This window comes from Pelobates fuscus, chromosome 7 (genome assembly GCF_036172605.1).
Source record: "Pelobates fuscus isolate aPelFus1 chromosome 7, aPelFus1.pri, whole genome shotgun sequence".
In the NCBI taxonomy this organism is placed as follows: Eukaryota; Metazoa; Chordata; class Amphibia; order Anura; family Pelobatidae; genus Pelobates; species Pelobates fuscus.
In genome coordinates this window covers 126,114,496-126,141,093 of record NC_086323.1, presented here as the reverse complement: position 1 = coordinate 126,141,093, position 26,598 = coordinate 126,114,496, and the positions used below count along the sequence as shown (strand labels likewise).

Below are 26,598 nucleotides of genomic sequence, written 5' to 3'. Positions count from 1 at the left end.
CTCCTGAGGGGGAACAGCCCAAAGAGCTACCCCATAAGCTTGCGGAAAGCCCAGCAGCTACCGGGGGCCACCCTGCTACACACAGCGGCAAGAACAAACATCCCCCCGCATGACTACCAAAAGGAGAAGGCACAAGAAATCACAGCGGCGGGCAACACTTTCCCGAAAAGCCCAGTAGCGTGGTCCTTTCTACCCACCTCGACCACAGAGCTCCAGACTCACCCGTCAGGGGCAGTGCGACCCAGAGAAAGTCCCCTTAAGCCACACGGCGGACACACCTGCTCCTGCAGCTGCACCGCACACAGAGAGAGCAGGCGGGAGAAACAGAGACTGATATCAGCCGTCCTCACTGTACCTGGACTTTAAGTGGCATAGGCTAAACGCCATAAACAGACTCACACCAGACCCAGTATAACAAGGGTATCAGCCAGTTATATTCTGCCAACATGATTTAACGTTCCTTTTTCTTTTTGCTGTTTGTTGCTTTAATATTCATTTATATATTGCCCATGTTGAAACTAGCAATCCTACTTAAAACACCCTCAGGCGATAATAATATTATATTGGTTATTCATAACGACTAACAGTAGAATCCTGTTTTACTATATCTACATGCGCCTTACGCTCAAGCGTAGTATTACTTTCACTCAAGCACACTGTATATTACTTTATTTATTTTTTTCATTTGTAATCATCTACTGTCTGTCTAGATGGCACACCCTCGAGTAAATATGTATGACCTGCATAATCTAGACCGGTACCTATAGCTTGTAAACTAATCCTTTACTATAACAAATGTACACAGTATATGAAACCTCATTGTCTGATTATCGTTTAAAAAAAAAAAAAATGTGCAGTACTATCATATGCCACAAATCTCATGCCTCTTGAAATGCCTGTTTTTTACTGTCGTGGCATGAAAAAACCTGTATGTTTAACTCTTGCACACAAAAAATAAAGAATTTAAAAAAAAAAAAAAGCCCATTCACAAAGAAAAATAACATAAAGATACAACAAAGTAAAATGTACATAATGCATAAACAACGGGAGGAACATGGCACCCAGATCAATTCATTATGATGAAGTGGTGTGGGTGCCTATAGTGTCCCTTTAATATTCTGCATGGTTAGTGCACTAGAAATTTGTTGTAGCGAATCTTGATTAGCTTACTACAATTCTCTTGAGGGTGTCACTAAAACAGTTGAATTCTGCTGTGACTGTTTGACGTTCATACTTCCTCATGTCATTTAGAAGTACGTGTGAGTGATGTATACAAAACAAATAAGTATCTGGAAATCTATCCACTGAATGGAAACAGATCATGAGGCAATGTATTTTGCATATTCTCAATGAAAACAAGTTAAAAAGGGTTTACTGCCTCTTAAAAATGCAATATATATTTAGGATTAATACTGCGCCAGATATAATGAGAACACAGTAATCCTATACCATCATACAAATATATATTTTACCTTGTATTATAATATTATAACTTAAGGAAACCTGCATTAAATGTGTATTTCATTGCTGCCCAAAGGGGCATCAACGTTGGAAAAAAAGGCATGTCAGCCTGGCATAAATGTCAGCTAGCCTGACCCCCAATCACGCTTGCCAAACCTACCCAGGGCAGCACACACGCAGAATGCCACAGAGTTCAGTTTGCGCAGTGTGACCCCATCTAATGATATGCTCATTCTGCTCTTTTTGGGGACTTGATCTGTGGTATACCCCAATGCTGGCAACCCCTGGATGGTTGCAGAGGACACTGAAGCTGAATATCTTGTTTTGCACCAATAGATAGATTATACCCTTCAGCATCATAGGAAAATGCAGGGTTCAGCAAGCAAATGCTTATTAGAGCTCCTCTTTTTGAGATAATCTTCCGCATACATATGACGCAGTAGTCCATTGTTTGCTTTATGTGTATAGTTGACTGAGAGGGAATTTCTGTGTAAGTTCAACACAATGTAAACATAAACATTCTATCAATATGAATACCTCAGAATTGAAAATGTTGGAAAGCCTGACTAACCACAGCCAAGACTAGCAGGACTATTGAAAGGAATAAACTGTCACTTATTCTCTCAAACATACTCTGGTTTTAGAATATATTATCTTTAAAGGTACAGAAGCCATTTTCCGTTTTATAGGTCACTACTGCTTTAAATTGACACTTTAAGCATAACAAAAATCACTACTTCTTAATGACAGATGCTGTCCCTTTTGCGTGACAATGTAGCACATTGATGTTTCTGAGAAATAGCACTGTTTACTTTTTTCGGAGAACATACCGTAAGTGGCTGTCAAACTAACAACAACAAGATATACTTCCTCCTAAAAGCCTGATGTTTGAAAGGGACACTATAAGTACCTCAGCGAAGCAGTCTGGGTGCAGTGCCCCTGTTGTTTTTTCAATGTAAAACACTGCCATTTTGGAGAAACGTTTTTATTGCGGCTGTCTTCCTAACAGACACTAGAGGCATTTCCACTGTAACAGCCCTGTCAGACTCAGTTATTCAGTCTAATGTCCTCGTCGACAGCATTCCATCGAGTGAGATTTTTGCCACACGTGCATTTCTCATCCCTAAGGCTTCTCTATGAAAAAGCATTAGACTGGATGAGAATGCGAAAGACATCAGCAGGCTTGCTGATGAAGACAGAGGCTGAGCAGGCTGCTGTACCGGAGGTGTTTTGCCTCTGGAAATGAGGAAAGTTTAAGATATTAACTTTCGTAACATCAAAGGGGATGGACAGTGGTCACAACAACAGAAGAGAATTTATAGTCCCGGAAAAAATAAGATTATTATGCCTTCCTATAGTGAATTATATTTATTTTTTAACTTAAAGAAGCTAATAACAATTACAGCGGAATGTGATGCAATTTTCATGACTTGTAGCGGCAGTACCCTGCAGCCAATACTTTCTGAATGCAAATTTATTTTAAATTCACAGCATAATAATTAATTCTATCACCCCTAAAATGTAGATTTGCATCATGTTAACCCTGTATAATCAACTTTCCCTTAGGCCTAACAAACAACCTGATACATATATAAATATCTACACACAAATATAAATAGTGTTGTTTGTTACGTTTGCAATCTAAGTGCCTGGAGTGCCAATTCAAAACATTATATGTAAAATTCAAAAAAGTGCCCAAAACAATGGTGTGTAAAAAGCACTTAATATTTATAAACAGTACATGTAAAAGCAGCTCAAAAAATGTCTGATAAATACGCACAAAAATTAATCGTGTGAGACCAGCATTTTACCTTACTAAGGTGCGGGATGGACAGAGCCTAAAACCTGTCAGGTTCCACAAAGAATCCAAAATGAATCCAAGACTATTTAAAGGATTAAACATTTCTTTTGATATTTTTTTTTGCAGCAGAGGTGAAAGTGACCGTTACAGTCAAAAAAAGCTTTCATCAAGTTTTTTTACGACCATAGTGTTGTCACTTTTACTGCCATAGCAATAAATTATTATGCAGAGTACTTGATTTTTTTATTATTATTATTGCCATTTATATAGCTCCAACAGATTTTGTAGCGCTGTACAATAATATAAGAGGGGGGGGAGGGGTTTGGGGGGGAGGGGTTTAACTATAAACAACTATTAACTAGGACAATTACAAAACTTATAGGAACGATAGGTTGACGAGGACCCTACTCAAACGAGCTTCCAGTCTATAGGAGGTGGGGTAGAAAAGACATTAGGACAAGAAATTGCAATTAAATAAGATGGGAGTGAGGCAGAGCTGGAGGAGAGAGTAGAGTGCTGCCCTTTAGGAGAGAGCAAGAGACAGGTAATTAAGGTAGAGGTTACTCTGAGAAGCCATAAGCTTTCCTAAAGAGATGGGTTTTAAGGCACTTCTTAACGATTAAAGACTAGGGGAGAGTCTGATGGTGGTAGGCAGGCTATTCCATATATAACTATATAAGAATGATATATATCCTGGTGCTCTAATCCTCATACATGGAAGTAAGTTTTCTTTAACCTCAAAGTGCCTGACATATAAGGGACACTTCAAGCACCATAACCACTGCTGATTATTATAGTGGTTATAGTGATTGATAGTTTTGATTGGCCTTCCATTATTTCTTGTCAATCTATTTTGAAAACGTTTGGCAAAAAACAGAGAACTCTCCAGCACCTAAGGCCAACTCTGTTACTTTGAGATATCATAACGAGGGTCTCTCTCACTATCTGTTATTTAGACAGTCGTTTACTAAACCGGGGATGGTCAGGAAGGATATTTCACATTTGATAAATTCTTCTATTACCTCAGCATGGCTATTAAACCTTAAATTGTCACTTCCCTTGCCAATTGCCCATTGTAAGTGTATATAGTATACAGAACTTTTCATTCAGCTGTTTAAGTCAGCAAATTGTCAGCAAATTGTCTTCACATGTCAGCGACAAGGCAGTCCTTACTGAATAGCTTCCCTCATATATGTGTGGAACGTGGAACACACTGTATCCACTCTAGGTCCAACTATTAATTTGGTGATCCTTGAGAAAACACTTAGCCACAAACCCTACATAGTGTATCCCTTGCAGTATTGTATAGCGATTTATTTATCTGTCAATCTATCTATCTATCTTTCAATCTATCTATCTATCTGTTGATCTATCTAACTGTCTATCTATCTGTCTGTCAATCTATCTACATGTCTGTCTGTCTGTTGATCTATCTAACTGTCTATCTATCTATCTAACTGTCGATCTATCTATCTGTTGATCTATCTATCTAACTGTCGATCTATCTATCTGTTGATCTATCTATCTAACTGTCGATCTATCTATCTGTTGATCTATCTATCTAACTGTCGATCTATCTATCTGTTGATCTATCTATCTAACTGTCGATCTATCTATCTATCGACTTATATATCTATCTATCTTTCTATCTATCTTTCATGTGTCTTTCTGTAAAAGGAAACATTATTAAATATCATAAGAATGTATCCTTAACAGAGTAATTATTATTTTTAAAATTCTAAATACATTTTTGATAGTTTTTTTTTTTTGTTTGTTTGTTTATTCTCTAATACATTACTCGATTTTTACCTAAACTAAGAAAGTGTATCTTGGTAAGGTTAGTTAGTTTCCAAAATTTAGCAAGCCAAGTCATCATCTGGTCATTTAACAAGCAACTTCATAAAATAACTATTACTATACAATGCATTAAAATGCCCTGATAGCCAGCTTGCCTAATTTAAAGCAAAGCAACTATATGGCAATTCATCAATTTTTGATTCAAGTTTTCAAGTAATTACTGACACACTACAACTTACAGTTTAGTGAATGGACTCCTTAAGTTTAGTAATTATTATTTTTTATATATATATATATTACTTCAAGGTGGTTCTTCTTAATATATTTAACTACTTTTAATTAAATTGGCTTGGCAACATTACACTGTCATCACAAACTGCATAAATTATTTACATCAGTAACATACATACATTAAAGAGGCATTTTGGGTACCATATCCAATACCTTAAAGGGACACAATAGTAATGACTTGTGCCTACTCAGAGAAGCATTGGGACACATGTCCCATGCAGAAAATTCACTGCAATCCACCAACACATCTTCTCAAAGGCAATGTAGAGGGGACTTCTAGTTACCCAGTAAAGGACATAAGTAAGCGGAAGTGCTTTAGGGGACTGAAGCATCTCTTTATTTGTATTTGATAAAAACTTGGTGGCAAAGGGAAACTATCAACTTAAAGCAACAAATGTACAATTTATCACAAAGATACATTATGTATTTAATTGCCTTTGGAAGTGTTTACGTAAAGCGAAACTAAAACACCATAACCACTACAGTGATCAGTAGTGGTTAGCTGCCAGGAGTGCCCTGAGTCACACAGAATTTGAATGGCTTGACATTTTGTCAGGTGGCACTTTCTGACTCCACTACCAACGCTGGAGAGCCATAAGTTGCTATGTAGGAACTTATGTTAGTTCTCCTAAGTTAGTCCTGCAGTGCCGAACTTATCTCATTGCCTGATAGTCTCAGCTATTAATCACTCTCAACCAATGAGCTAACAGAGCTAGCTCTGGAGACCAAACTGGAGTTCTTGCTTAGGAAATTTTGGCTATCAGTGCACCCCTATTTTCTGGTATATAGCCCCACAATAATTGGCTCCCAGTCCCCCATGTCCACCTTCTAGGCTACTTACCCAGCTTGGGAACAGTGCCTGAATCAGAGTAGACTTGCCCCTTGGCACCAATATTCTGGCCTCATTGTCAGCAGGTTGGCATCTTTACCAAGTGACATCTGTCAATCAAATCCTATATTCATCAGAGATGCAAGAAATATCGCAGGAACTACAGCATATGCGTACCATTAAATTGGGTGATAGTAACAACCCCTGGATGTTGGGCTAAGGTAACATCCCCAGGACGTACTTGGAAACCAGAGTAATCTGAATGTACCTTTCCGGGTTAAATACTTTGTTATTATTATAAGCACGCTAGTTGCAGCAATGGAAAACAGGAGAACCACACTAAAGACTGTTCTCCTGCTTTCCCTGTCAGGTGACATGTGATGGAACAATCTTTAATTAGATTTAATTAAAAATATGTACATTTGCTAGCAATTCCGCTTGCACAATATATAGATTACATTGCATGGTCTCTCGTGTAACCTACCATGACAGGCACAATATAAAATGTATTTTTTAAGAGTAATTCATTAAAAATAAGCAATCAAAAACAAAATATTAAAAAGGACATATTGCTGTTTTCCTGAAAAACAATATCCTCATTTGTATACATTTGTACCACTAGCAATGTATATGTTTTAAACACAATGCCTTCCAAAAAATATCTACTTGTATCAAAAATCTTTAAAGTTTAGATATTACTTTCATCAGAGAAATCAGTTACATTTTAACAATTATTTGCACACTGGGCTGTCTTACTTAAATACCAATAATTACACGTATTTCCATGTACGTTATGGCCACTGATTTCATAATTTACAAGATGAATACAATGTAAAAGAAAAATGATGCAAGCATTAAATGACCCCGTTCAACTTATCTGGATATTAACTAATACATAGCAAGATCACTGGGCAATGTTTACGTTATTTTATTTTAAAGTTTAGAATCAAAATATGAAGGTTTATTGATTTTTTTTTTTTTATTTTTTTTTTATAATTACCTGTTTTTGGAGATTTGATTAAATAAAAAAACACATAAAACCCCAAGGACAGAGAGACTACGTGCACAGGCTGTGCACAAGCTTAAAAGTTGCCAAAAACATAAAGAAGGGGGGTGGGGGGGATCCTTCAGCCTCATGGCTCTGGGAGTCTAGCAATACTTACCCACAGCACGTGCAGTGAGAATTGTTACACACTAACACACATACATAAATAATATATACACATTGTTACAGCCAGATCACATAGCATACACTCAGAGCACATTGTTACACACCAACGCTTACATACAAACACATACTTTAATACCGATCTCATATAATATATGATATATATATGATTTCATATTATTTTTATATAACTATACTGTATAGCAGAGGTGGTTTAACGCAGTGAGGCATGCTTCTTCCTCCAGGAACACATGGATAAGTACTTACATGTGCTAGGCAGATAGATATGTGTCTTCTGGCTCCGGCAGAGGCTTCTAACCCCAGCTAGGAGAGGGCAGCAAGGCTCTGGGGGAGAATGAGGTACACAGTGCTGAGCAGACTAGGAGAGCAGCGTGGGTGATGCAGGGTGTGGGGTAAGAAGAAGAGGCAGTTTGTGATATGTAGGTCAGCTTGGCTCTGTGGTTAGAAGCTGCACTCAGTCAGACTTGCAGTGACTCCTACAGATGCAATGCACTCCAAGTTACACTCCCAGTCCCATTGGGTACTATTGCCAAACTGGCACCGCCCCCAATATGGAGAGGAGGGGGATTAAGACCTTCTATTCTACAGAGAAGGCAAATGAGAGAGAGGTTTATGGTTTAGGAATGAAAGACACTTTGTTACAACTTTTCCCCTTCCTTTACAGAATGTTCCTCTCACTCATTTTCCGGTTCCCTCACTTTTGTACACTGAAACCTTTCCCCACTCCCAATCCCACACCTCTCTTCCTGTGTGCCTCACTTCATTACATTACCGGTAGCCTTATTTCTGTCATAGGATATCAATATTATTGCATGTGTTTAGCAACCATCTGATAATATCATAGAAAATATTATGACATTTTATTCTAGAAATGATTGCATTGCAAATCTGGCAATAGCCAGGGGGCAGCTTCTATTTTCCCTGTGACAGAATTGCCCTGATTATAGCTGTAAGAATATAGGTAAAAACAAAATGCCAATTTAGTGTCAAGGTCAAATGACCTCAATTACTGAAACCGATTTGGCAACACTCAAGGCTCTGTTGCTTCTTTCATTAATTGAAAGCATCTTCTATCTCACCAGTTAACCTGTTTATTTTCCTGTAGAAAGGAAAGAATGGTTTAAATGGGTTTATGGCAGTATTGTTATGGTAACATGCTTAGTGGATTATTGCTGTCATTAAATATACACTGATTCCTGAGTAAATAATGATTTTGATCCAGATGACATGGATATTTTGATCTTGTGTAAATAACACAGGGGGCAAAAAACACACTAAGAAATGTTATTTTATGGACTAACTTTTTATCATCTTTGTCTTTTGTATATCAATAAATTGAGAAAAATATTAGGCAAAAATAAAGATTTTTGTTTCCAGTTTAAATATTTTTGCCTAAATTTTATAATATGTTCAGTGAGTTGTTTTAATTAAATTGTTTTGAAATGCAGTCACATGACACTATAACAGACAAGCTTGTGAACGATTTTTTAGATGATATATTACACCGTCTCCATTGTTTAAATTGTACAGATTAACTTTGTTGTAAAAATTGAGATAAATCTGGTTATTTTATTGAGTTGGCTAAAGTAGCAAGTATTTTTACAGCTGTTTGCAGGTCAGGGGCTCTAAAATAAAAATAAATAAATGTATACCTTAAATGGGTGTCCTCTTTCATGGCCGGTGGAAAGTGCCCAAAACGGGAAAATAATCCGATTGTTTCAAATCTCTTTAGCAATCCCTGAATTATACATTATCTTTCAAATGCCTTCCCCTTTTGTTATTAAGTCACATATGGAAACGTATTGTTTAAGTCAATAACAGACAAAATAATCTTGGCAAATAAGTTGGTGATGGCCCTGTTCCATTGAGCTTACAATCTAGACGTAAATGATTGTCAGTATTCAGGTCCAGTCTTAAATTAACAACAGTATAGGGGAAAAACTCTCAATCCCTTCCAGAGGAAAGTAGGAGATGTTTAGCCTTGGGGCAGGTACAAATACATGTGGACTTTTTTTTTTGTTTTGTATACAAAACTCACAGATCCCAGGAAATATCCCATTAGGCTACACCAGGCCTGGAGGGTAACGAGAGTGTGGATCCAGCTCAAGGAGAAAGCGGCACAGAGCTGGGCTTCCTAAAGTCTTACATAATTCCTGTCTTTTATCTTACCCCCGCTGTATTATGTCAATGGCATACCAACACACCACCATTTGTTTTAAAAAATAATTAGAATTAATTACATAGTTACATAGCTGAAAAGAGACTTGCGTCCATCAAGTTCAGCCTTCCTTACATAATGTAGTGCCAACATATTGCACAGCGCTTTACAATTATAGAAAGGGGATATTTGAATGCCTTGCAAATACAAGCGTACAATATATGACAAATGATGCTTACTGTGAAGCTGCATCCTACAACCCCTGTGTGCTAGTAGAACAGGGACAATTGCTCCTTTACCCCCTTATTATCCCATGGGAAGAGGGAGAATATCTGTTGGCTAAGTCCTTTAAAACTAGGCATGTGCACGGGGAAAATTTTCAGTTTGGTTCGGCATTCCGAAATTCAGAATTTTCGCAATTCGGGACTTTGGCAATTCGGGACTTTGGCAATTCGGCACTTCAACACTTCGGAACTTTAGCAACTTCGAAACTTCGGCACTTCAGCACTTCGGAACTTCGGCAGTTCGACACTTCGGCACTTCGGAACTTCGGCAACTTCGGCACTTCGGAACTTCGGCATTTCGGAACTTCAGAATTTCAGACTTCGGCACTTCTATTGCAGCTGCTTAGTAGATAACTCCCTAATTCCCACGGTATTAGGGAGTTATCTACCAAAAGGCTGAAATACCTAATTTGGTCTTTCAGACAAATTTACTAATACTAAGTAAAAATGACTTAGTATTAGTAAATTTTGCCCCTACTCGCTATACCCGCCGCTCAGGGGTGGGGGCCGGGGGGAGGACAATAGGTACCCCCCCTATTGGTATTTAGGGCCCCCACCCGCCGGTCAGGGGTGGGGGCCAGGGGGGAGGACATTAGGTCCCCCCCTTTATTAGTATTTAGGGCCCCCGCCCGCCGCTCAGGGGTGAGGGCCAGGGGGGAGGACCTTAGGTCCCCCCCTCTTTTTAGGATTTAGGGCCCCCACCCGCCGCTCAGGGGTGGGGGCCAGGGGGGAGGACATTAGGTCCCCCCCTTATTAGTATTTAGGACCCCCACCCGCCGCTCAGGGGTGGGGGCCAGGGGGGAGGACCTTAGGTCCCCCCCCTTACTAGTATTTAGGGCCCCCTCCCACCGCTCAGGGGTGGGGGCCAGGGGGGAGGACATTAGGTCCCCCCCTTTATTAGTATTTAGGGCCCCCGCCCGCCGCTCAGGGGTGGGGGCCAGGGGGGAGGACCTTAGGTCCCCCCCTCTTTTTAGGATTTAGGGCCCCCACCCGCCGCTCAGGGGTGGGGGCCAGGGGGGAGGACATTAGGTCCCCCCCCTTATTAGTATTTAGGACCCCCACCCGCCGCTCAGGGGTGGGGGCCAGGGGGGAGGACCTTAGGTCCCCCCCCTTACTAGTATTTAGGGCCCCCTCCCACCGCTCAGGGGTGGGGGCCAGGGGGGAGGACATTAGGTCCCCCCCTATTATAATTTAGGGCCCCCACCCACCGCTCAGGGGTGAGGGCCAGGGGGGAGGACATTAGGTCCCCCCCCTTATTGAAATTTAGGGCCCCCACCTGCCCCTCAGGGGTGGGGGCTCGGGAAGGGGACCTTTTTTTTTTTAACAGTGAGCAGCCACAGGCTGCTCACTGTTTAATAGACATGCCCCTACTCACAGTATAGCGAGTAGGGGCATAATTTACTAATACTAAGTAATGTTTACTTAGTATTAGTAAATTTGTCTGAAAGACCAATTTAGGTCTTTCAGCCTTTTAGTAGATAGCTCCCTAATGCCGTGGGAATTAGGGAGTTATCTACTTATTCATTCCTGTCATTCCATTGACTGGCCAAGTAACTTACATTTTATATGAATGTATGTTACTTGATTGTTGTAAGTGTTGCAAATGCTTACAGGTGAATCTTGACTATGTTTGTATACTTTTTATTTAAAATTGTATACAATGTAACATTTTTCTTCTTTCACTGGGTAAGTATATTAGTACTTAGTCAATACTGTGCTTCGGAACTTCGGCACTTCGGCACTTTGACACTTCGGAACTTCGGCAACTTCGGAACATCGGCACTTCAGCACTTCGGAACTTCGGCACTTCGACACTTCGGAAATTCGGTAATTTCGGAACTTCGGGACCTCGGCAATACGGCACTTCGGCAATTCGGCACTTCAGCAATTTGGACATTCGGAAGTACCCGAATGTCCGAATTGCCCGAAATTCGTCCGAATACACATGCGGACCGAAACAAATTGCACATGTCTATTAAAAACTACAAAAGTTCCCAGGGATAGTGATAGTTATAAAAAGAGGGGCCTTCGTTCATCAATTCCCCCTGGTGACAAACACAGGCTTAAGGATTCCTACTCATTTTTGTTACAGAGCAAACCCAGTTTGATATAAATTTATTTGGCATCTGCATTTTTTCCCCTACTATAAGCACTCTTGCTGGCAAGTTACAGATCTCTACTTCACAGTTTTCAGTTTCAAGAAAGTTTCAGTTGAAGTTGGCTTAAATGAGTAACTTTTTCCATACTCTGCTCTTGGGGAGCAAAGTAAGTTAAGGTGACTGTTTGTATTTTTATAAATAACCCCCTCTCCCTCATAGAGCATTGAGAAAGAGGAGTATATTCACTAAACAATGAATTGTGGAGAACTGTCAGTTCAGAATTTGCTCAGAATTTGCAGCCTATAATTTGGATTTCCTTTGTCAATTTTATAAATAATCCCCAACAGACACACACACACACATCAAATAGCACTGTGTATGATCACGCAATCCTTTATAACTTCCAACTTTATTTATTTCCTTCATCACAAAATTGCAGCAGTGTGATCAAAGAACAGCCAAACATACACAGGTTTAAGAATTTGCATTTAATTCAAAATACCACAAATAATAATAATAATAATAATAATAATAATAATAATAATAATAATAATAATAACAAAGTATTTAACAGGAAAGGTTCATTCAGATTACTCTGGTTTTCAAGTATGTCCTGGGAATGTTACCGTAGCCCAACATCCAGGGTTTTTTACTAAATTAGCACAAAACATGTATAAAACGCATAATTCGAAGCCCAAATAATTTTAGGTAAATTGTGTTTATTGATTGACAGAAGTCTCATTGTATTTTGCATCAGAATGACTCCAGACATGCTACATCTACCTGGAACTGGGATGTGTTGCAATGCAATCATCATGGCTTAGATTTATATCCCCAATCAACAATCCTCACAATTATTTGCTATCTTAGTTTTATCTCTGTTTGCAAGTGAATTAGATATACGATAACCCTTACTTAAATCATTTGATGTATCTGAGAGTATTGTGTTTTTTTTCACAAGTTAACAATTTACCAGTCTCTGATTGTGCGCGAAAGTCTTAGCCACTATAAATGAATAATGCAAGTATATTTTTTACTGATAGTAGAATGGGATTCTGGGAACAGGTCTTACATTATCTACGTTAAAGAGACATAGGGTTTAGAGACACTAAACCTTTCTTTGATTCCTGACAGCTTCCAAGGATCTAAAAGGAATATAAACAACTGAGTAAAATGAAAACACTACAACAAAATATTTTATTTTCCTATCTCTGAGAGAAATCATTTACAGTTATCTGGGATATTTACTGAACCCAGGATATGTGGGAAATTGACAAAGGAATTGTAAATTCTAAGCCACAATGGACAAAATAAACATTTTTTTTTTTTTACCAATTCATCTATATTTCTATATTGGCTATTCTGGCCTAACATGTGAAACTGATTTGCAAATCCCCGGTAATCCCTGTTTTAATCAATAACGCTAACATTGTGATGCTATAAACAATTCTGTTTATTATAATGGCTATTTCACAAGGGCACCAGTAGTGAAAAAAAAATCCTCGATGCCATAGGGTAAATTTGATGTCATTCGTGATAAAATTGGAAGCTTCTTGCAGTGGCCTGTTAGCACACTGTGTTCCTGTTTGCTAAGCTTCCTCTGTCTACATTTCGTGTGTGTTTTGTTCATTGTACAGAATCTGATGCTGTGCTGTATATTAATTAAAATCAACAGAAATCTGTTTAAATGCCCCAATAAAAGATAATAAAGTTCTCAGACAGACATACCTCTCCAATACCCGTTTTCTAACTTGTTTGTAAACGTAGCATTTCTGAAGATTTCTTTTCTCTCTGCTCTGTTTTTTTTCTTTTGTTAGTGCTGTTTGGTACAAACGTCCTGCATCTCAGCCGCTACCAAAGATGACCTTTGTCATCTCAGATATCAGTGATATTAAAGTCGTCAGTCTGCTATCAACATATTTGCATACAGCAAGTGGTCAACAAGTACCCATGGAAAATATGCATTAATGGAAGACGTGTCTGAATGAAAAACGTCAGGCCTCAAAGCTGCTGGTGGCAGCACGGGACAATGTGCTGCATATCAATGACCAGTTTATTTTAATTGCTTTGCCGTGACTTCCAAATTGAAGTGAGAACCAATTTAAAAATACTGTATCTGAAGGACATTCTCAGCAGGTATTTTCAAAAATATTCAGTAGTCTGAACAAGTTTAGGATTCAGCCTGAACTTTTTTTAGGTTTGATGTTTTCCATACCTGCCAAGCAAAGCCAGACTAGAAAAACATAATTGTACCAGTCATTTAAAGGAACACTGCAGCGTCTAATTTACTTTTTTTATAGTGCCTGGAGTCCCCTGGCACTGTCCCTCCACTCATTGTTAGTAATTTCAAGCAGTTTCACACTGAATGAGGGTACCTGGCCACTAACAGCCTGTCCCCAAGTAGAGGTATGGCTAAGGCAGACATCACACCTTTCCTTCTACCAGCAATGGGAGTTGTGGTCAGCTTTCTCATTTCACATTAGCCCACATAACACAGAGGGGATGGAATGCCGGGGACTCTTGTTTAGTATTTAAAGTTAAAATCATTTACCACTGGAAAGTGGTACCAGGGGACTCCAGACTCCAATTACTAGATGTAGTAGTTAAAATGCCAACACTGTCCTTTTAGCAGGGGTCATGGGGGACAGAGACAGTGAATGGGCTGTTATGTCATCACCAATGATGTTGCCTCTAAGAGAGTACGTTAAATTGATGTCCCTCCAAGAAAATAAATGCAATGTGTGTGTGACAAAATGGCTTTTGTCACTGGGTCTGCATGTAACAAACTGCCCTGCCCCCCTATCTCTTGGAGGAGCCGGATTGCTAGCCTCTTACGCTGGAATGCTGGCCCGTTAAGTCATGGGGTCTTAAGGCACTTGGGACAGAGCCCTCTGTCTCTGGATCACACCATTCGCCTTACTTTCTTGGATTGTACATTTCCCCTGTTACACTCGTATGTGGGTTCGTGCAGTTTAACTTCCATTACAGCTGGTGAACTTGAACTTTACTCGACGTTATTGAGAACTGTGTTCGTGGGATCTGAGCGCTATTCACCTATAATATGCGCTCAGATCCAAGCTATCTGGGGGTGTGTGGAACATGGGGACTTCGTTCAGCGAAACATGAGTTTTTGATTTCAATACAGTTTTGTTAAAAGGTAAAAAGCACATGTTTCTCTCTGCCCGGAGATAATTAGGTCCTCTGCAACCACTTAAGTTAATTATCTCCAGGATAGAGAGGAGGGGTACGTTAATTATCTCCAGGATACAGAGGAGGGGTTACACTCTTCCTGTGGGTGTCTATAAGAATTGTACTGTATACTGATTGGTTCTGCATATTTTGTTACAGTCTTCCACAAGGTCCCATGTGGGAGTTACCTTGCTGGGAGACCATCATAAAAGGGCTGATTTTGGCCATCAATAAACACATTCGTTTTACTCCTTCATGAAGTCTCGACTCATGTTTGGGGAATTGGGAGCTATAATCACTACTTCACTCTTTTCAGCTTGGATTTCGGGAGACGCTACAAGGATCAGCGCTGCACGGATAGCAGGATCCTTTACAGTGTGGTTTATGCAGCATAAGGAATGTGCATGTGACAATTATTTTTTTAAACCAGCAAGCAAATACTTTTATACAAATATACAAACCAAAATAAAGCAAGACAAACTTTGAAAAGTATGTAATAAACGTTAATAAACTTGGTCAGATTGCATTGTTGGGCACACCTCTCAGTTAGGGGAGTTTCTTCAACCTCCTCCCCCTTCCCTCTTATACACACAATGACAGAAATTGGGCATCATTGTGCAGCAGAAGGAAAGAAAAACCCCAAACCAGAGCCTGCTCTGCATGACCACACTGATCAGATTCCCTACTTCTCCCCCTGTCAGATGTTGCAAGGTGAAGAGATCTTCCAACTGCATGTGTGTAGATTTGTCAGGCATGCCCAATGCACTTCTCCTGGAGTGAGTGTGGCAAGCATAAGAAAGAAGAAACAAGTAAACAAATAACAGGTCCCAAAAATCCTATTTACCTGTTTTGTTCAGCCTGCATTTGAATTAGATAGTTATCTCAAAGTGATGCAAAGGATGAATGTCCCTTTAATGACATGCTTGTGCTGAGTTTACTGGTGAATTGTCTCAGTTGTCCCCATGAGTAGGATACCAGAGGACAAAGGTGGACACGGTTAGTAAAGGGTGCCTTACTTGTGTATTTTTGCTTCCCATTGTTTTTACATGTGGTTGGAGGCTGTTTGTGGAAATACGGTTGAAGGGGTCTGTTTGTGGGGTACTATGTATGGCTAGGGACTGTAGTGTGTCCCCACGGCTGTAATGCGTGTATGGGCTTAGTGGCTGTAGAGATTTTATGTGTGTGTCTAGAAGTTGTAGAGGAGAGAGTGTCTAGAGGGTGTAGTGTATGTATTTGTCTATCGGGGGTAATATGTGTATAGGGGCTGTAAAGTGTGTGTACGTTATAGGTAGTTGATTACTTGGTTTACTATATATATATAGATAGATGTAAAAAACAGATAAAATTCATTTCTTGTAATACCTTTTTTATTGGACCACCACTTCTGATGATGTCAGCAGACAGTCAGTTCAGAGGCAGAGCCAGCAGCCGCAGACTTGAATACAAGTAATATTTTACTATATTTAGGGAGGCAAGAAGCCAGGGCCAGGGTGGTGGTTTTAACATAATAGGGTCAGAAATACATGATTGTGTTCCTGACCCTATAGTGCTCCTTTAAGCAAGAGTATGTGAAGAGTAGTTAGGGTTGCCACCTGGAAAAAAAATACCAGTCTTAATCATTTGTATAATTAATTAGTTATGCGTGACATCACATGATGTAAACCACAAGGAGTTATATCAGAGAAAATTCTGTAAAATCACCAACAAACTACTCACAGTTTGATTCTGCTGTATAGATGGATTGCTCCCAGTGTCTCCCTGTCTCCCAGTGTCTCAGTGTCCCTATGTATCACAGTGTCAGTGTCCCCATGTCGCCAAGTCCCCTAGTCTCCCAGTGTCTCAGTGTCCCCATTTATCCCAGTGTCCCAATGTCTCAGTGTGTCCCCATGTCACTAGGATACTGGGGACACAGTGAGACATGGGGACACAGAGAGACCCGGGGACATAGGCATTTGGGGAAACTGGGAGAAATGGGGACACTGTGACACTAGGGACACAGACACTGGGAGACATGGGGACACTGAAACATTTGGGGACACTAACACACTAGGGACACAGAGACATGGGAACACAGACACTGGGAGACTAGGGGACACTGGGAGACTAGGGGACGGACACTTGTGGACATAGACATGGGACACTAGGGACACTGGCTGGAGGACATGGGGAGACATGGGGACATAGTGTCTCCGTGTCCCAATGTCTCAGTGTCTCCCAATGTCCCTATGTCTCACAGCGTCCCCATGTGTCTCAGTGTTCCCAGGTCTCCCAGTGTCTGTGTCCCCATGTGTCCCCTAGTGTCTGTGTCCCCTAGTGTCTCAGTGTTCCCATATGTCACCTAGTGTCTCAGTGTCCCCTAGTGTCTCAGTGTCGCTGCTGCCTTTCCCCCCATCCCTCACTTACCTGAGCTGTAGAGCTGCTGTCTGGACTCTGTGCTGTGTTGCTGCCCCCCCCCCCCACGGATCAGTGAGTAGTAGAGAGAGGCAGGGATATGCTGTGTAACTTCCTATCCCTGCCTCTATCCACACACAGTGACCCCTACTGGCTGGTGCTGGTATTGCAGAGTAATCTCCATTTATTCTGAGAAAAATACCTGTATTTGTATTGCCGGTATTACTGCAATACCGGCACGGCCAGGCAGCCTCAAATATCGGCTGTGCCAGTAAAATACCAGTCAGGTGGCAAACCTAAGAGTAGTGTGTAAAAAAAAAAAACAATTCAAAAATTAAAAATTTTGTATTTTTTTTTTTTTTAAATGGGCCTATTACATGGGCCTGGGCCTGGAGCTGCAGCTCCATCATTCCCTATGTTAATCCGTCCCTGGTTGCGTCTCTGAGGATTTCACCCTGTTTAATCTAGGCTTCCGGTGGCTCCACGGCAAGTAAGGGTCGACAGCATGGTGGACTTGGGGTCGCACGTAAGGGAGCAGTCTGTTGGTTAGCCGATGCCCGCTCTGCCACGTTGGTGAGGCAGGGGGTTAGAGTCCATTAAGTCAGAAAGCTGGATTCCGTGCATGTCCCCTTCAAGTTGCCTCTGAGGTAAATTGGGTCTGCCTTGTTCATGTTTCAGGAGACTAGTGTCTTCCGAGGTGTGGTGCGGGGAGGTGTCTGGGAAGACTTGCTGCTTCTCTCCATGCTGGGTTTGTCTTGGTCTCCGCAATATTAGCCGGGTATGAGGCGAGTGTAAGATCGGCTTCGCTGCAGGGTTACCTCGTTTGTCGACAAGGGTGGTTGTTTCTGGAGGGGATGGTCTCTGTGTTGTGCTCCGTCCCCTCGGTGTAGCAATTGTCGGTAGTGTGGATGGGGCACAACTCATCCCCGGTTTGGTCAGCTGCAGGGACCTGTGAGGGTCGCTCTGCTCCTCTGCCTCATGAGGTCGTAAGGCTGCGGGTCCATCGGGCTTGAGCCCGGGAGCTGTGCTGAGAGCTGCTGGCGTGGGGAGAGGGCAGGATGCTCCTCCGCCTCTTGAGCACATGGCAGCCGCCATCTTAGTTGCTGCACTCGGGCCGCCGACCACTGTAATGATGTCGTCGTGTCTTGGTTGCGGTGCTGTGGTCGGGGCCGTTGGGTGAGGACTGGGATGATCCCCACCGGGCCATAGGGGGGGAACTGGGCCTGGTCCACTCGGTGCTGGGCCTCTGGCTGGGCGCTGTTGGTAGCATAGCGGGCGGCGGCCGTCTGCCCCACTCACTACCGGAGAAGGCCCCGACTGCCACATTGATGGTTTCTCCTCCAGGGGACTGCAGCTCAGTGAGCCAGCCTCTCCCTGGATCCAGTGTGTCCCCTGCACTGAGGTCTGTCGCTGTTGATCTGCTTTTAGGCTGTAAGTCATGTTTTAATGCCTCAATCTTAGGAATTTTGCTGGAGCCTATCTTGCTTGCGACCATCCAGCTTGGCGGTCCGGCCCCGCCCCCCTACAGTTACAATTTTATGCTTATGAGTTAGGGGGCTATTTTAATTAAATGATATAGATGGGTTTGATATATATAACTGACTTTTGTCTTGATGTCATTCCCACAGGTTTCATTACGGGAATTAAACTTTGATTGCGGATTTGCAAACAACTTTGATTTGTGACAACTTTGTCAAAAAATATTTGACTTATTAGGTTAGTAATTTGGTTACAGTTACTATTGTAGGTTTTGCTAGTAAAAGTGTTTGTAATTTAGTAGGCATTTAACATTTCACTTTCCTTAGGTGCCCTGATCTTACAGACGGTTGCTTTACAAGCACGACTAATCCGTCATCCAGTGGCGTACATACCGGGGTCGCAGGGTGACCCGGTATGTACCCACTGTGGCAGGCCTCTTCCCCTGGTGGGCCCAGGAGCCGGCCACCTCAGGAAGGGCCGCCATCAGGGGGTGACAACCATGACGGTTGTCACGGGCCCGGCGGCCCTGGGGGGCCCGGGCCCCACTTTCCCTCCCTGCACACATAGATAGCGAATTAAAACACTCTGCATTCACTATACACAGACACTGCGTCTAATACACACACTACATCCACTACAGACACTGCATCCACTAAAAACATTTCATCTAGTACATACAAACACTACATCCACTACACAAACACACACTACATCACTGTACACACACTACATGCACTACTCAAACACTCTCTGCATTCACTACACATTAACACTCTGCATTCACTACACTAACACACACTCTACATCCGCTACACACTAACACACCCTCTGCATTCACTACACATTAACACACTGCATCCGCTACAAACTAACACACACTCTGCATCCGCTACACACTAACACACTCTCTGCATTCACTACACATTAACACACACTCTGCATTCACTACACATTTACACACACTCTGCATTCACTGCACTAACACACACACACTACATTCATTACACTGACACACTCTGCATTCACTACACACTAACACACACTCTGCATTCATTACACACTAACACACACTCTGCATCCGCTACACACTAACACACCCTCTGCATTCACTACACATTAACACACTGCATCTGCTACAAACTAACACACACTCTGCATCCGCTACACACTAACACACTCTCTGCATTCACTACACATTAACACACACTCTGCATTCACTACACATTTACACACACTCTGCATTCACTGCACTAACACACACACACACACACTACATTCATTACACTGACACACTCTGCATTCACTACACACTAACACACACTCTGCATTCATTACACACTAACACACACTCTGGATTCACTATACTGACACACACTCTGCATTAACTGTACACACAGCATCCACTACACAAACATCCTGTATTCACAGTACACACACTACATCCACCACAAATTGAAACACTCTGCATTCACTATACACAGACACTGCATCTAATACACACACTGCATCCACTACAGACACTGCATCCACTAAACACATTTCATCTAGTACATACAAACACTACATCCACTACACAAACACACACTACATCACTGTACACACACTACATGCACTACTCAAACACACTTTGCGTTCACTATACACACTGCATCCGCTACACAAACACACACTCTGCATTCACTGCACAAACAGTATCTAATACACACAAACACTACATCCATTACACACATTCTAATTCACTTCCACTATACACACCACATTCAGTCCCGCATCATTGTCAGCGGACTAGGTAGGGCGTGGACGGGCCCGGGAGGGAGGGGGCGGGTGGGGGGGGGGCCCAGACCTTGTGCTTTGTCAGGGGCCCCCAAATTTCTGATGGCAGCCCTGACCTCAGGGCCCCCCGAGGCTGGCCCTGGTGTCACCCGGCGGGCAGGCTAGCCGGCGCGCGAGGGAGCACTCTCCCCTGAGTGCTTCCTCTTCAGCTCCCTCGCGCACTGCACTGACGCCGGAACCGGAATATGACGTCATATTCCGGCTCCGGCATCAGTACGCGGCACGTGAGGGAGCTGAAGAGGAAGCACTCAGGGGAGAGTGCTCCCTCGCGCGCCGTCCAGCCTGCCCGCCATGTGACGCCACTGGACCCCAGGGAATCCCCCAGCTCTCCAAAAGGTAGGGAGGCTGGGGGGATTAGATAAAAAAAAAAACGTGTGTGAGTGTGTGTGTGTTAGAGTGTGTGTGTTAATGTTAGTGTGTGTGTTAGTGTTAGAGTGTGGGTGTGTGTTAGTGTGTGTGTGTTAGTGTTAGTGTGTGTGTTAATGTTAGTGTGTGTGTTAGTGTTAGAGTGTGTGTGTGTGTTAGTGTGTGTGTGTTAGTGTTAGAGTGTGTATGCATGTGTGTGTGTTAGAGTGTGTGTGTGTGTGTGTGTGTTAGAGTGTGTGTGTGTGTTAGTGTTAGAGTGTGTGTGTTAGTGTGTGTGTGTGTGTTAGTTTTAGAGTGTGTCAGTGAGTGTGTTACTGTGTGTGTCTGTTACTGAGTGTGTTAATTTGTGTGCGTCTGTTAGTGAGTGTGTGTTTTGTAAGTGAGTGTGCACTTACCTTTCTCCAGCACCAGACTCCCTTGGCGCTGGGTATCTCTCCGCTCCGATCCGCCTCTCAGCTCCGAATGCGCATGCGTGGCAAGAGCCGCGCGCATTCAACCACCTATAGGAAAGCATTACTTAATGCTTTCCTATGGACGTTCAGCATCTTCTCACTGTGATTAACCCTGAGGGTGCAGGGTTAAAACTAGAGGGACCTGGCACCCAGACCACTTCATTGAGCTGATGTGATCTGGGTGTCTGTAGTGGTCCTTTAAGTGTATGTGTATCTGCATGCACTGGCATACAAACCGCGGTCGCAGGGGTCGCCATGTGTTGCGGTCCCAGCTCACGCAAAGTAAGCGCGTGGGGGGGGGGGGCACGGAAATCCATAAGCTAGTGGTCCCACGAGGCCAACACCCATCCTCATACTCGGAGGTATACGTCCTTCGGCCCTAAATAGACTTCCTGAGAGTATCAACCCCTTGCACATGGTCCCAGCTCATATTAAAAAGGACATTCTGAAAGGGAAGGATGTTAATCTAGTCTCACTTCTTATTGCCTTCCAGGATGTTTTTGAGTGGTTCTAAGGGCACGAGACCCCAGATTGAACAAAAAATTGTCTATTCCTGAAGTTGTATTGAGTTTCGGGATTTATAGGGATGTATATTGCTCGGTTTATCCTGAGAAAAGAGAGGAATTTGACGTTTATATGCACAAGCTGGTGGATCTGGGGCACAAATACAGTGGTACTGCTTTTTATGACTACCACCGTTCCTTCTCTGCAAAAGTGGCTGCAGCTCTGACTCAATTACAGCATAACTTGGAGTAAGCTGGACATTGAGTTATTCTGCAGACACTTTGCAGGCCTCAGACCCCCGGCTTTTGCAGTATGTGCATAGTACAAACTTCTGCCCTAATACGGCAGAAATTGAGCAGGGACACTCTGTCCCGAACTCGGCAAGACCTACCAGAATCCAAAAGGATAAGCTGGGTAGGGACATTGTGTTCTTGGGCAAATCTCAAATTTGCAATAATTTTAAAGCGGGCACTTGTGGTTTTAGTTCATGTAGGTTATTACACGTGTGTTCTCATTGTTTTAGGGCTCATGCAAAGTCCATGTGCCAGAATAAAGTTTTCCCTAAATCTTACCACACTTGCATCAACATCACGTTATGGGCTGCACTGTTGCAACAACATCCCTTACAGCATTTGGTTGAATTTATCATCGAAGGACTGTCTGAGGGGTTCCACACGGGTTTAGTACTTGCCAACCAGGACACTAAAATGCAACAATTTGCAAACCAATTAAAATGAACCAGAGTTAGTGTGTACAGTTATAAGGACTGAGATAGAGCAAAGGTTTTTGTTGGGGCCTTTTGTTTCCCCACCTTTCACATCTTGGAGAACCAACCCCATAGGGATTGTCACGGGAAAAACTTCACTCAAACCCAGACTTATTATTGACTTTATCAGCACCACATTCCTCCACTGTTCCAAGTCTTAATTGCCTTATACCATCTGAAAATTTTTCCTTACAATATGCCACTATCGACAATTCCATTTGGGCCATTTTGGCGGGTAGTACAGGTGCATGGCTCAGTAAAACAGACATTGTCAATGCTTTTAAAGTACTTCCCATCAACCCTTCACTATGGCATCTGCATGGCATTAAGTGGCAAGCAGTGGTGTATCCTGGTTTTGTGCTGCCCTAGGCAGGACAAAACTCAGGCAACCCCACCCCCCACCGCGCCACCCCCACCCAACCTTTACCCCGTCCCGCATTCTAAATACACACACACACACATTCACTGACAGATACGCATACACTCGCTAACAGAAACACACACACTAACAGACACACTCACACTCAGTAACAGACACACTCACACTCAGTAACAGACACGCACTAACAGACACGCACTAACAGACACGCACTAACAGACACGCACTAACAGACACACACTCAGTCACTAGCAGACACAAACTAGCAGACACACACACTCACTAACATACACACACACAGTCAGACACACACACACTCACAGGCAAACACACTAACAGACACACTCACACTCAGTAACAGACACACTCACACTCAGTAACAGACACACTCACACTCAGTAACAGACACGCACTAACAGACACGCACTAACAGACATGCACTAACAGACACACACTCAGTCACTATCAGACACAAACTAGCAGACACACACACTCACTAACATACACACACACACACAGTCAGACACACACACACACACTCACAGGCAAACACACTAACAGACACACTCACACTCAGTAACAGACACACTCACACTCAGTAACAGACACACTCACACTCAGTAACAGACACGCACTAACAGACATGCACTAACAGACACGCACTAACAGACACACACTCAGTCACTAGCAGACACAAACTAGCAGACACACACACTCACTAACATACACACACACACACACAGTCAGACACACACACTCACAGGCAAACACACACACTAACAGACACACACACACACTAACAGACACACACACACACTAACAGACACACACACACTCACACTCACTAACAGACACACACACTCACTAACAGACACACATTCACTAACAGACACACACACACACACACACACACACTACACTCACTAACAGACACACACTCACTAACAGACACACATTCACTAACAGACACACATTCACTAACAGACACTCACACTCACTAACAGACACACACACTCACTAACAGACTCACACTCACTAACAGACACACACTCACTAACAGACACACATTCACTAACAGACACACATTCACTAACAGACACTCACACTCACTAACAGACACACACACTCACTAACAGACTCACACTCATTAACAGACACTCACACTCACTCACTCACATTAACACTTTTTTTTTATTTTTTTTTACTTCAAACCCCCCCAGCCTCCTTACCTTTGGGAATGCTGGGGGGGGGGGGATCTTTTTTCCCTGGTGGTCCAGTGGCTGCTGGGCTGCTGCTGGGCGGTCGGGCGGCGCTCTTGGGCGGCTGGCGAGGGAGCACTTCATCTGAGCTGTCTGCTCAGCTCCCTCGCGCGCCGCACAGTGAGGCTGGGAGGCGGAGCCGGAATATGACGTCATATTCCGGCTCCCAGCCTCACTCTGCGGCGCACGAGGGAGCTGAGCAGACAGCTCAGATGAAGTGCTCCCTCGCCAGCCGCCCAAGAGCGCCGCCCGACCGCCCAGCAGCAGCAGCCCAGCATGTCTGTTAGCCGCAAGGCTAACAAGACATTTGCCTTGGGCATTTGGGGGGCGGCTTTTTTTGCCGCCCCCTAGAAAATGCCGCCCAAGGCAAATGCCTTGTTTGCCTCGCGGCTAATACGCCCCTGGTGGCAAGGGCTTTATTTTTTTTTTCTCACGACTCACTTTTGGCTCCAAAAGCAGCCCTAAAATTCTCGACACGTTTGCTGAAACTTTGTGATGGTTATTACTTAATGTGTTCAGATGTCCACCCGTTATTCATTACCTGGACGATTTCCTCACGATTTAAAAAATGCACTCCCCCCTAGCAGCCTTACACACATGTTGGCTCCTTTTGAGTCCAAGACTATTCCAGTCTCCCCGCACAAGACCTTAGGTCCTGACACCAGCATGCAGTTTCTAGGGATCCAACTGGACTCAATCCACATGCAAGCTAGCCTTCCCCAGGATAAGATTGAGCGCACCGTATCAAGCATTGAACATTACTTGCAACTAGCAACCGCAAGGAACTTCAATCACTGCTAGGGTCGCTCAATTTTGCCATGAGAATCATCCTGCAGGGTAGATCCTTAATTTCCCGTTTACTCTCTTTATTCCCACGATTCACCACAGACACATCACGTATCATGTTAGACACTCATGCAACCTCTGATTTACTCATGTGGCGCTGTTTCCTCACATCTTGGAATGGGCGAGCTATGTTTATTCCCGCCCTCTCTGACATTACATCCACCATTTGGACAGATGCTGCAGCAAACTCTGGTTTTGCCATCTGGGGAGATCAATGGCTTTGGGGGTCATGGCCTACAGGCGTTAAGTCCCTGCCCAGCTTCTCCGCTACTTCGACCTTGTTTGAATTGTATCCGATCGTGGCAGCTGCCATTGCTTGGGGACCAAAATGGTCCGGTCACTCGGTCAGATGTTATTCAGATAACTTAGCCACTTGCCATATTGTGAATAAAGGCCGATCGTCATCTTTGGTCATCATGAGACTGTTGAGGAAACTTACATGGTTAGCGTCCACTTGCCAATTCTTTATCACATGTATTCACGTCACAGGTTTCACAAACATCTCAGCTGACCATTTGTCTCGGTTTCATTTTCAGGCTTTCTTCCAGACACTGCCCACCGCTTCTAGACTGGCTACCCATGCCCTGCCATTCCAAGACATGCTCATGGATTAAATGTCTTTTTAAACCATGCACGTCACATTTCTCACCTTGCACTTTCTGTCAACACTAGGAAATCATACGATAGGGCTCTTCTCATTTTCACTAAGTTTATAGCGGAGTTTCACGTGCTTGACATGTTTGCTTTGGAATCTATTTTGGGGTTCACTTCTTTTTGCCACCTTAACTTAAAATTATCATTTAACACAATTAAACTGTACCTTAAAGAGCATCCAACACAACATGCTTCTACGACACCCTAACAATACAGGATTCCTTTCATCATATCAGATAAAGACCGTACTGAAAGGAATAAAAAAGATTGATACACACGTACCATCTCAAAGGCTACCCATCAACAACGACATTTTTCATTCACTCTCCGACTTATTATATTCAGCTCCGTTCGAACACATGACCAATATGGTAATCAAAACTGACATTTACCTAGCATTCTATGGGTTCTTACGTCCCAATGAATTTACCGCTAGAAATATAACTGCCACGCAATACCTGAAAACGTCTGATATCCAGAAAACCTTATATCATTATGTATATCCCTACATCAGTCTAAAACTAGCACTATAGGACATACTATATCCCTACTCAAAACAAATGGTGCCCTG

At 42.8% G+C, this 26,598-nt stretch overlaps 1 protein-coding gene across 2 annotated transcripts in view; it reads right to left on the bottom strand.

Moving 5' to 3' along the window:
* The window catches only part of SLC38A3 (solute carrier family 38 member 3), a 124,388-nt gene that overhangs the window by 59,636 nt on the left and 38,154 nt on the right, over positions 1-26,598 (bottom strand). The window contains exon 1 of one of the 2 annotated variants that reach the window (XM_063426596.1): positions 7,615-7,865. The exons of the other annotated variant lie outside the window; for it this stretch is intronic. The gene's annotated coding sequence lies outside the window, so the exon portion shown is untranslated. Of the gene's footprint in view, positions 1-7,614; positions 7,866-26,598 lie in introns of those variants that run through there. 2 annotated transcript variants of the gene reach the window in all.